The sequence below is a fragment of the Myotis davidii genome, unplaced genomic scaffold, assembly GCF_000327345.1.
Source record: "Myotis davidii unplaced genomic scaffold, ASM32734v1 scaffold2064, whole genome shotgun sequence".
In the NCBI taxonomy this organism is placed as follows: Eukaryota; Metazoa; Chordata; class Mammalia; order Chiroptera; family Vespertilionidae; genus Myotis; species Myotis davidii.
Window position 1 is genome coordinate 8,857 of NW_006294674.1, and position 11,696 is coordinate 20,552.

Here is an 11,696-nt window from a genome sequence, read left to right on the forward strand (position 1 = left end):
TCCCCCCCCAAAGGGGTCGCAACCCACAGGTTGAGAACCACTGCCCTAGAGGCCCCCCAACCTTTCAGCGATTCCTCCTTATAGACTTTCCAACCAAGTCCCGTGCTTCCCCACAGGTGCACAGACAGATAAATCACTCAACAAAACAGAAAAAAAGCACAGAAATGAACCTGATGAGTCAAATATTGATTCGTCCAACACAGGTTTATTAAATACCTATTCGATGCCACTGTTCTCCATGCAGGCAGCGTCCCTGTCCTTTGGAACCCAGGGTCTAGTGGGGGAAGAGGAACGATGAGTGAATGAGTGGGCACTTCCTCAAACACACATGGTGATGGGCACAGCTCAGACCAGGAGAGCACAGGGAGGTGGTGAGGAGTGGTCAGATTCTAGGTGTATTTTGAACTGGCCAGCCCCACCCCCAGCTTGCCCCACCCATGTTTGGCCCCCCTACCCTGATTGGGGGCAGGGCAGGCCAGCCAACCTCCTATGGCCCCTCCCCTGGCCAGCCCTGCCTCCGATTGGCCCACCACCCCAATCAGGGTAGGGCTGGCCGACTTCCCACGGCCCTTCTCCCCAGCTGGCCCAGCCTGATGGGCCCCCATCAGGGAAGGCCAACTGGACCCTACATGCACAAATTCATGCACCGGGCCTCTAGTTAAACTGCCTGATCAGGGTCCTGATCGGACCCCCCCCCAACCTCCTGCAGCCCCTCCCACTGGCCAACGCAGCCCCCGATTGGACCCCACCACCACGATTGGGGGGTGGCTGGCTGGCCAACTGCCCACAGCCCCTCCCCCTGGCCGGCCTCACCCTATCAGTCCCCAGTTGGGGCAGGTCGGCTGGACCCCACCTGTGCACGAATTCCTGCACCCAGCCTCTAGTTCACATATAAACAAGAAGAAACTATTATCTATCCTATATATTAAAACCCAGCAACCAAATGGCAGAATGACTGGAACGACCGGAACAACTGCGCCCCCTCACGCCAGCCGGCCCTGCCCCCAGTCGGCCCCCATCAGGGCAGGCCAACTGGACCCTACATGCACAAATTCATGCACCGGGCCTCTAGTTACCTATCCTATATAATAAAACTGTAATATGCAAATCGACCAAACGGCTGAACAGCAGAACGACCATCTGGACAACAATCCAGACAAACATCTGGGACCACACTATGACACACGCTGGCACCAGGCCAGCCAAGATGGGTGTGATACAATTGGTCAGGGACCCAGCCATTGCCCCATGATCACCCTGCAGAAGGAGGCCCAGGCCACTGGCTGGCAGGGTGATCAATCAGGGGGCTCCATGATCGCCCCAAAGAGGGAGGCCCAGGCTGCCAACCAGCGGGCTATGGCAGGTGGGTGGGGCCTCCCTCTGTGAGGGAAGCCCAGGTCACAGGTGCCGGTGGCCAGAGGGAAGGGCGGGTCTTGGGTGCTGGCAGCTGGAGGGAAGCCCAGGTCCCGGGTGCCAATGGCCAGAAGGAAGCACGGGTCCCAGGTGCCAGAGGCCGGAGGGAAGCCCGGATCCCGATGCCAGAGGGAAGCCGGTGCCAGCAGCCGGGGGAAGGAAGGCCTACTCTTGCATGAATTTCATGCATCGCACCTCTAGTAATTATATATCATGTAGAGGTGTGGTCGGCAAACTGCAGCTCATGAGCCACATGTGGCTCTTTGGCCCCTTGAGTGTGGCTCTTCCTAAGCCTTAGGAGTACCCTAATTAAGTTAATAACATTGTACCTACCTGTATAGTTTAAGTTTTAAAAATTTGGCTCTCAAAAGAAATTTCAATCGTTGTACTATTGATATTTGGCTCTGTTGACTAATGAGTTTGCCAACCACTGATGTAGAGCATGTTACTTAAAACAGTATGGTATTGGTGCATAAATATATCAAGAGAACAGAATAGAGAATCTATAAATATATTATAAATGGTAATTTACCTCTGATGAAAGGCTAAAGATAAACTCTTGTTTTTTTTAATTGATTTATAATTGACATATCACATGATGTTAGTTTCATGTGTACAACATAGTGATTTGATATGTATATATTATTAAATGATCACAGTAAGTCTAGTCAGCATTTATCACCATACATATTTGTAATTTTTTTCTTGTGATGAGAATTTTTAAGATTTACTCTTACTAACTTTTAAATATATGCAGTATTAATTACTAGAGGTCCAGTGCACGAAATCTGTCCCTCAGTCCAGCCTGCACCCTCTCCAATCTGGGACCCCTTGGGGAATGTCCAACTGTCGGCAGTTGGACATCCCTCTCACAATCCAGGACCACTGGCTCCTAACCACTCACCTGCCTGCCTGCCTGATTGCGCCTAACCCCTCTGCCTGCCTGCCTGATCGTCCCTCACCACCTCTGCCTGCCGGCCTCTAACCACCTCTACCTCGGCTCCGCCACCGTGGCTTTGTCCAGAAGAACATCCAGAAGGTCTCCTGGAAGGTCTCCCAGTCTAATTAGCATATTACCCTTTTATTAGTATAGATAGTTACCATGCTGTATAATACATCCCAAGGGCTTATTAATTTTATAACTGAAAGTTTATACTTTTTGACTACCTTCATCCATTTTGCCCACTTACCTTCTTCCAATTCTGGGTACCCATTCTGTTCTCTGTATCTGTGAGTTTGATTTTTTTGTTTTCTGTTTTTAGATTCCAAATATAAATGAGATCATATGGTATTTGTCTTTCTCTGACTTATTTCACCTAAAATAATGCCCCCAAGGTCCATCCATGTTGTCACAAATGGCAGGATTTCCTTTTTTTTTATGGCTGAATAATAGTCCATTGTGTATATGTAACACATTTTCTTTATCCATTCATCCATCGGAGGGTACTTAGGTTGTTTCTATCTTGGCTATTGTAAATACTAATTGTAGTGATCATGGGGATGATAATATCTTTTTGAGTTAGTATTTTGTTTCCTTCATATAAATATCCAGAAGTGGAATTGCTAGATCATGTGGTAGTTCTATTTTTAAAAGAACCTTCATAGTTTTTATCTTAGTGGTTGCACCAGTTGAAACTCCCAACAAGCATGCACAAGGGTTTCTTTTCTCCACATCCTTACCAACATTTATGTCTTGTCTTATTTATAATAGCCATTCTAACAGGTGTGAGGTGATATCTTATTGTAGTTTTAATTTGGCTTTCCCTGATGATTAAAGATGTTGAGCACCTTTTCATGTACCTGTTGGCCATCTGGATGTTGTTGTTGTTTTTTAATGTCTATTCATATCATGGGTTCATTTTGCAATCAGATTGTTTGGAATTTTTTATCTGTTGAGTTGTATGTTATTTTGGCTATTAGCCCCTTATCAGATATATGATTTGCAAATATTTCCCCCCTTTCTGTATATTGCTTTTTCACTTAGTTGATGGTTTCCTTTGCTGTGTAGAAGCTTTGTAGCTTGATATAGTCCCATGTGTTTATTTTACTTTTGTTGCCTTCACTTTTGATGTCAAATGCAAAAAAAAAAAAAAAAAAAAACATCACCAACGCAGGTGTGAAGGAGCTTATTGACTATGTTTTTTTTTTCTAGGAGTTCTAAGGTGTCCAGTGTTATGTTCTACTCTTTAATCCATTTTTAATTGTTTGGTGTGTGTGCGTGTGTGTGTATGTGTGTGTGTGTGTGTTATGAGATAGTGGGCCAGTTTCATTCTTTTGCACATAGCTGATCAGGTTTTTCAACATCATTTGTTGTAGAGACTGTCCTTTTCCCATTCTATATTCTTGCCTCCTTTGTCATAAGTTATTTGACTATATGTATGTGGGTTTATTATTTTTGGGCACTCTATTCTGTTCCATTGATCTTTGTGTTTGTTTTTATGCCAATACCATACTGTTTTGTTTACTACAGCTTTGTAATATGGTTTGAAATCAGGATCCCTCCAACGTTGTTCTTTTTCAAGACTGCTTTGGCTATTCAAGGTCTTCTGTGGTTATATACATATTTTAGGATTGTGTGTTCTATTTCTGTGAAAAATGTCATTGGAATTTTGATAGAGAATGTATTAAATCTGTAAATCTTTTGGGATAATGTGGGTATTTTAATAATATCCTTGCAATCCACCAACATAAACTTTATTTCTATTTCTCTGTGTATTCTCATTCATCAATGTCATATAGTTTTCAGTGTGCAGGTCTTTTACCTCCTTGGTTAAATAAAGGTGGACTCCTGATGGACTCAGGTGTTGGGTAGTGAGGTAGACATTTTGGAAAAATATATAAGTCTCATCTATATCTCATCTCCCACATAGGATAAACTTCAAATAAGTTGAGTGATTTAATTAATAAAATGCAACCATAACATTTATTGGACTAAAACATGGGAGAATTAATTCATATATTTGATGTGAGGAAGGCCTCTGTAACTAGGACTCACAATCCAGAAACTAAAAGAGAAAAGATTAACAAATTTATCTGTATAAACATAAAAATCTTTTGCATGAGAAGAAACATTGGTAAGCAAAGCAGAAGAGAGATGACAAATGGGGGAAAGTATTTAAAACTTATATTCATACAAGGAATTTATTATTTCTCTAATTTATAAATAATTTTTAAAAATTAAAAAAATGAAGACCAACAGCTCAGTAGGAAAAGGGTCAAAGGACATAAATGAAAGTTCACAGAAAAATAAATATAAAAGGCCCTTATAAAAAGAAAAACACTCAACAATAACTCAAGAAATAACAATTAAAAGTCTACCAACGTGCCGTTTCTCCCTTATTAAATTGGTAAAAATAAAATATTTTGACAAAATGCTTTGCTGATTTGGGTATAAAGAAACAGGTACTCTCATATACTGCTGGTATATAATAAATGGGCCACCTTCAGTGGAGGACAATTTGATAAGCATCTATCAAAATTACAAGTGCACTTTTTATTTTGACTCAGCAATCTGACTTCTGAGACTTATGGGACAAATTATATGTGTGTGTGTGTGTGTGTGTGTGTGTGTGTGTGTGTGAAATGATGTATTTTCAGGAGTATTCATTGCATCATTGTTTGTTATAGCAATAGACTGGAACCATCTATTGAGGTCTGCCTAAATAAACTATGATAAATACAACAAAATGGATGATGTGCACCTATAGAAAAATAAGGAAACCACTAGCCTTAGAATTTAATTTAAAAAACAAGTATAGGAGAGTGTACATATGTTACCATTTGTGTAAAGTGTAGAAAATAATATATAGGTATATACTTGTATTTGCTTTAAAACACTGGGAAGACATACAAGAAACATAAAATTGCTCATCTGTAGAGGTAAGGAGGTGGGAGAAAAAAAATGGACAGGACAAGGGTGGGAATACGACATTGGAATGTGTATCTTTTTAGGCCTGATCCATTTAAGAAGAAAAATAAATTATAAATATATAAATCTGTCATTAAGGTTGGTGATTTTCACTAGTCATGTTCAGCCACATAGATGCAGTGACAGAGTAGGAAGAGACTTGGATGTACTTAGAATTCAGGCTCTGCTAAGCAAGTATAAGAGAGGTTTAAGGGATTTCACATTGGGAGTGATTCTGAAGTTGGGTGATTAGTTGAACATAGAATTTAAGTTGGGTAAGAAGAGGAGAAGAGGTGTGAGTTTGGTGACAATGTAAAGATGACCAGAGAGAAGGATATTTGGTATTTTGGAGATGTTGCAGTTACTTGTCTAGGGGAGTGACATGAGAAGGAGAGTGAACTTATAGTGGAAGACAAGATCATTGAAGCAGACAGGTCAGGGAACTGGGAGCCTAGGATAATCTTAGGAATAGGAATATGGATATTTGGAATCACTGAGAATTAAGATAGGAATATTGGATATAGTGACACTGATCCAGAGCTAAAATTCCTGAGGGTAAGAAATTCCTGGGGGTCTATAAATCACTAAAACAGGAATAGATATTTCGTGGTATAGTCTGATGAAATGATAATATTAGATTTCAGAAAAGGAGGGGCAGTTGCCTGACAAGAGCAATAAGGAGCAGGGAGGGCAGTAGTATGAAGATTGTAGAAGAAAAAACAAGTCACCCACTTGAGAAGTCCCCCCCCCTCCCCCAGGAAATGGTGTCCTCAGGGGAAAATGGTTAGTTGTGGGAAATATTTGAAATTCTTCATTGTTTTGAAATTTCCAATTAGACATTACGTTTGGGGTGATTTGGTGGAGATATGATTGGTGCTTGCATATAAAAAGATCAAAGGTCTTGCCAGGAAATAGATAAGCATGAGATTCAAAATCAAATTTTAGATTGAACTGGATATGCTTGACCTAGGCTAAATCTACTTGAGTCTGAATTACTCTACATCAGTATTCTTTACTGAGGAACATGAAAGTGTACAAGGAGGAATGGAGGAATGGAGGATGATAACAGTAAGAATTCCCAGGTGTGATTGCAAAAAAAAAAAAAAAAAAAAGGACACTCAACACAGTGTTTATTGATTTTTTTAAAAATGCATACATTTAAAAAATGATTCCTGCTAGGTGATGGGAATACATTTTTTATGTGTTATAAAGACATTTTCAATCTAGTAGTGGGTCAAGGACATATGAATAGATGTTCTAATAGAATAGTCAGGAAAAATTAAGATTGAGTAGAAATTGGGAAAATTAGAGAAAATGACTACATTGAGGAGGTAGAGATGGCAAAGGGAACGGGAAGGAAGGAGGTCATCTAGGAGAGTGTAGGTCAGTCTAGGAGGTCTATTCTATAGGTTAGAAGTCTTTGACAGTGTCTGTGACTCATTCTAGTGCTCTAGAACTATGAGAAAGTGTATTTTTGGTGGTTTTGTCACCCATTTTATGGTACTTTGTTATATTGACTCTAAAAAACAAATACCAAGGAGAAACATAGAACGATGATACACACTCTTAAGTATTGTCTTTTCATTTAAATATGTAATTCCTTTATCATTTTTGATGCCTGCTGCCTTTCCTTTTGTATGGGTATGGTTGTTTCTTTTTTAAAAAACTTTTTATTTAGACTCCCCAAGAATGCTACAGCATAACCAGAGGCTGAGGGCCCTTCCTCCCTGCCAGAGACCAGATTTACAGCTAAAATACTGTGCAGACAACTTGTAAAACCAGGTGAACTGCAGCTGATTGAACATATCCTATCTAAGGAGCACTGAAGAAAGCACGTAGAGCAGTGGTTCTCAACCTTCTGGCCCTTTAAATACAGTTCCTCATGTTTTGACCCAACCATAAAATTATTTTCGTTGCTACTTCATAACTGTAATGTTGCTACTGTTATGAATCATAATAATATCTGATATGCAGGATGGTCTTAGGCGACCCCTGTGAAAGGGTCGTTCGACTGCCAAAGGGGTCGCGACCCACACGTTGAGAACCGCTGATGTAGAGACTGGTGAAAGGGGAGGGATTTGAGGAGAGGGGAGGCCCCCCTGGAGCAGGTGCAGCAGGCCTCAGCCTGAGAGATATCGGATGCAAAATGCCCTCCCTTTGGGGATATGACGTCTCAACTCCACGCAGGGATCCTAAACCCAGAGCAGCAGAGATGGGAAAAGCCCACATAGCATTGGGTAGAGGAAACCAGGGGAATTCTGTCTGACTGGGAGACTGGGACCATACCTTTCCATGGGAGGGTTCCTTTTTTGGTTAGCAGTGCCAGCCTGAGAAGTTTACAGGGGCTCTGACTGCTGAAAAGGCTGCTCTGTGGTGTTTGGGTCCAGCAGAGTGGTCTGTGGGCTACATCCAGCAGTGACTTTGAGGGACCCTCTTCTTTCTTGAAAGGCATTATGTAGAACCCCAGTCAGTGACTAAACTGTTTGGTGTGGGGAAGGGCAAAAGGACCCACCTCAAATGCTGTGTGAGAATCCTTCCCCATACCTGTGGAGCTTCCCAGGCTGCTCCCTTCTGCTGAATTGGCTGCAAAGGGTAGCAGCACAGTTGCGGGATTTCTGACCCACACTGAGGAGAGTTCAGAGCACCAATTGAACTGAGAATTTTGGCCCCCACTTAGTGGACACCAACTGTGTGGTGAGATCATAGTCCTGGGCCAGACTAACTTTCTAAACACTCTGGCTTGGACTGATGGTGTGAGGGCATTGGTTCCATGCAGTGCTTGGATTGTTGGACTGTATCCCCTGTTGATGGATGTTTAATGAACTGAAGACGCAGAAGTAAGACAAGCACACAGGCGATTGATTGCCAGACAGAGGGCTATAGCTCGCTCAGGCATGTAACAAACTCTGTACCCTCAACCATTGCTTTTATTGGGGTTTGGCACGAGGTTAGTGCATCAGCAGTTAATCAACTAAATCCTGTTTTGTTCTATATTATAACAAATAGCACATTGAAGACAACTTGCAGCTGTGCCCTCCCTTTCTGCTCTACCCACGACTATTTAATCTTATCCTTTCTCGGGGACGTAAATGTTCCGGGAACTCAAGATTGTGTGGAATCTTGATCCAGCGTGACTCACTTGCAAGTCACATTGTGAACATTCACTTCTTCTTGGCAGGACTTCAGATCCTAGTTTACAAATGTCCAGCTATAAATCCCCCTTTTTTTCTTGCTTCATTTGATGGAGCATTAGAGATAACACGCTGCTTTTCTATTAGCTAATTGCTTGGTTTTCCCGAGTCTTCAGTAGACTAAATATAAAATGATACAGAGACAGATTATTAATAATAGCATTCCAGCAGAAGCTCCTAAAGCAGCTTGTAAATGGGGTATAGGATTTAATTGTTATAATCCCTCAACCATATCTTTTAACACATTTTGCCCAGTTAATCTATGCAATTCCTTCTGAAATGTTTCTTGTATATGAGATTGTAAATCTAGAATTTCTTGTTAGATTCTTTTTTTATTTAAATATATTTTATTGATTTGGTACAGAGAGGAAGGGAGAGGGATAAAGAGTTAGAAACATCTATGAGAGAGAAACATCGATCAGCTGCCTCCTGCACGCCCCCTACTGGGGATGTGCCCGCAACCCAGGTACATACCCCAGGCCGGAATCGAACCCAGGACCTTTCAGTCCGCAGGCTGACGCCCTATCCACTGAGCCAAACCGGTCAGAGCTTCTGTTAGATTCTTATGATTGAACAAATATTTTCTAACCTTTTCCCATGGAAATAAAATTTCATTATAAGGTACAGGGGTAATGCAAAATGATGAATAATTCCAGTCACATTTTATATGCATTTGTCTTTGCAGACTTACAATTTGATCTCCTATCATTAATACAGCTTGTTGTAGATCAGCAATTAATGCATGTATTTTGTTATCGATTTGTCTTTGGACAGACCATAATTGTTCTGACTCCTTATGCCAATCAGCTACAAAATCAGTAGTCTGAACAGTTGTTGCAATGCTACTCCTACAACAGCTGCAGTAACTGTAATCGCTATAAGTCCCAAAATTACTGTAATTAACATTCCAATAAACCTTTTTCCTCTTTTAATCAAATCTTCTGCAATATACTGTAACATAGCAGTAGCTGGAGAATCCTGCCTTCTACGATGCATTTGTACTGGCAGCCATACTCCAGGTCTAGCTTTCAAAACATAAATGCTTTAAGATGATTGGTTAAATGCAATAGAAGAATTTAGACAAGTATAGAAAGAACAATTAATACAGGAAATTTCCCCCAAGTTAGCATTTCACTTAACATCTCCTTTCATTAATAAAAATGGTAATTGATCACAGGCTTGTACAAAGGTAGTTTTGTTTACATAAAATTGTAAGGTGTAATTCCCAGTTATTTTTATAGAAGCCAGTCCATGCTTTCAAAGAGTTTAAGGCAGGTCCCAATTTCTATAAACTAAATTGAACAGGATGTCCTTCTTGATGAGGTGTTGGCAAATCCTCTATCATGCCACACGATGCTTGCATTCGCTTTCATGGACATGGACTTGTTCTCTCCTCTACACCATTGTAGATCAGCTCCATTGGCTTTGGAAAGGGCAGAACCTGAAGGGCTCCAATCAATGATGCGTCCATAGGAAGTATTAGATAAAACCCGAACCGTCTCTCCTCGACAGGATTCCCAATGGACCCAATTGGACAAGTGCATAAATGTAGGAATATGACATGGTGGAAGTTATCCCAACTAACATTTTTTAAAAAATATATTTTATTGATTTTTTACAGAGAGGAAGGGAGAGGGACAGAGAGTTAGAAACATCGATGAGAGAGAAACATCGATCGGCTGCCTCCTGCACGCTCCCTACTGGGGATGTGCCCACAACCAAGGTACATGCCCTTGACCGGAATCGAATCTGGGACCTTTCAGTCCACAGGCCGATGCTCTATCCACTGAGCCAAACCAGTTCTGGCCCAACTAACATTTTTAAACCTGTGTGTGTACTCAGAAGAAACAAACGCCTGTTTTTGTTGCAGTAGTAGTGTTTTCCAAAATGCTCAGCCAGGCTTGTGCCTGTGTTGTTAAACAATGGTCTCCTTGACCTAAGCATATTGGCACTCCCTGCTGCATTCCAGGGGTATAATTTTCTATGACTCTACCTTCCTCTGTTTTTTTTTTTTTTAAATATTTTATTGATTTTTTTACAGAGAGGAAGGGAGAGGGATACAGAGTTAGAAACATCGATGAGAGAGAAACATCGATCAGCTGCCTCCTGCACACCCCCTACTGGGGATGTGCCCGCAACCAAGGTACATGCCTTTGACTGGAATCAAACCTGGGACCTTTCAGTCCACAGGCAGATGCTCTATCCACTGAGCCAAACCGGTCAGGGCGCCTCTCTGGTTTTAATGGACCTTGATCATCATAAGGTCCAGGTAACCAATTTGAGTCATTAACTTAAATTGGAACCTTGACTCTAACCAAGAAACACCTCTATTCAGTGGGGGATTAGGAATGTAAGCCCAGTATGTATGATTCTTAGAATTTACCTGAGTGGTTATTAGTGTAAGCATTGCAAGGAACAAAGTAGATGGCATCACTTCTTTACCATGATGCCGAACCAGTTGTTCTTTCTCTTGGGTAAGCTTCTTCACCTGACCCCAGGTTGGTACAGATTTCTCAGAGGTGAATGTTGCGTTGACCGTAGAGGAGGCCCCGTCAACGTCATCTCTGAGAAATCCTTGGTCAGGTTACTTAAGTAGAACTTCCTTTTGGTTCCTATGTCTCAGCTTAAGATGCCTCTCAGGAACCCAGAACTTTCCTTTACCTGTGGAAATATAAGCATAACCTCGCCCCCATCATAGGACCCATGCAGGATCCCACGACTGAGAAGACTCATTATGATAAAACACAGGTTGATTCAATTCTTGTGAAACCTCCTTTACCCAATGTCGCTGAGCAGCAGTGCTGTCAGTCTCATCTTGATTTAAAAAATCAAGAGCAGTTAATAGTCTTTGTTTAGGGGATTCTCCCCCTTTTTGTTTTTTGAGCATTTCCTTTAAGGTGCGATTTTGTCTTTCAATAATAGCTTGTCCTGTACTGTTACCAGGGATGCCAGTGATGTGAGTGATATGATGAAATTGGAAGAAATGTTCAACATTTTGTAGATAGATATGCAGAACTATTATCAGTCTTAATATTTTGAGGTATTCCCATCACTGCAAAAGCTTCCATTAAGTGAGTAATTACTGCATCTGCTTTCTCAGACGTCGCTGTAGTAGCCCAAGAACTAATTAAAGTTTGGAGTTGTTGAAATAAAACATGAATCTCTGGCTCATCATTGGGAACAGT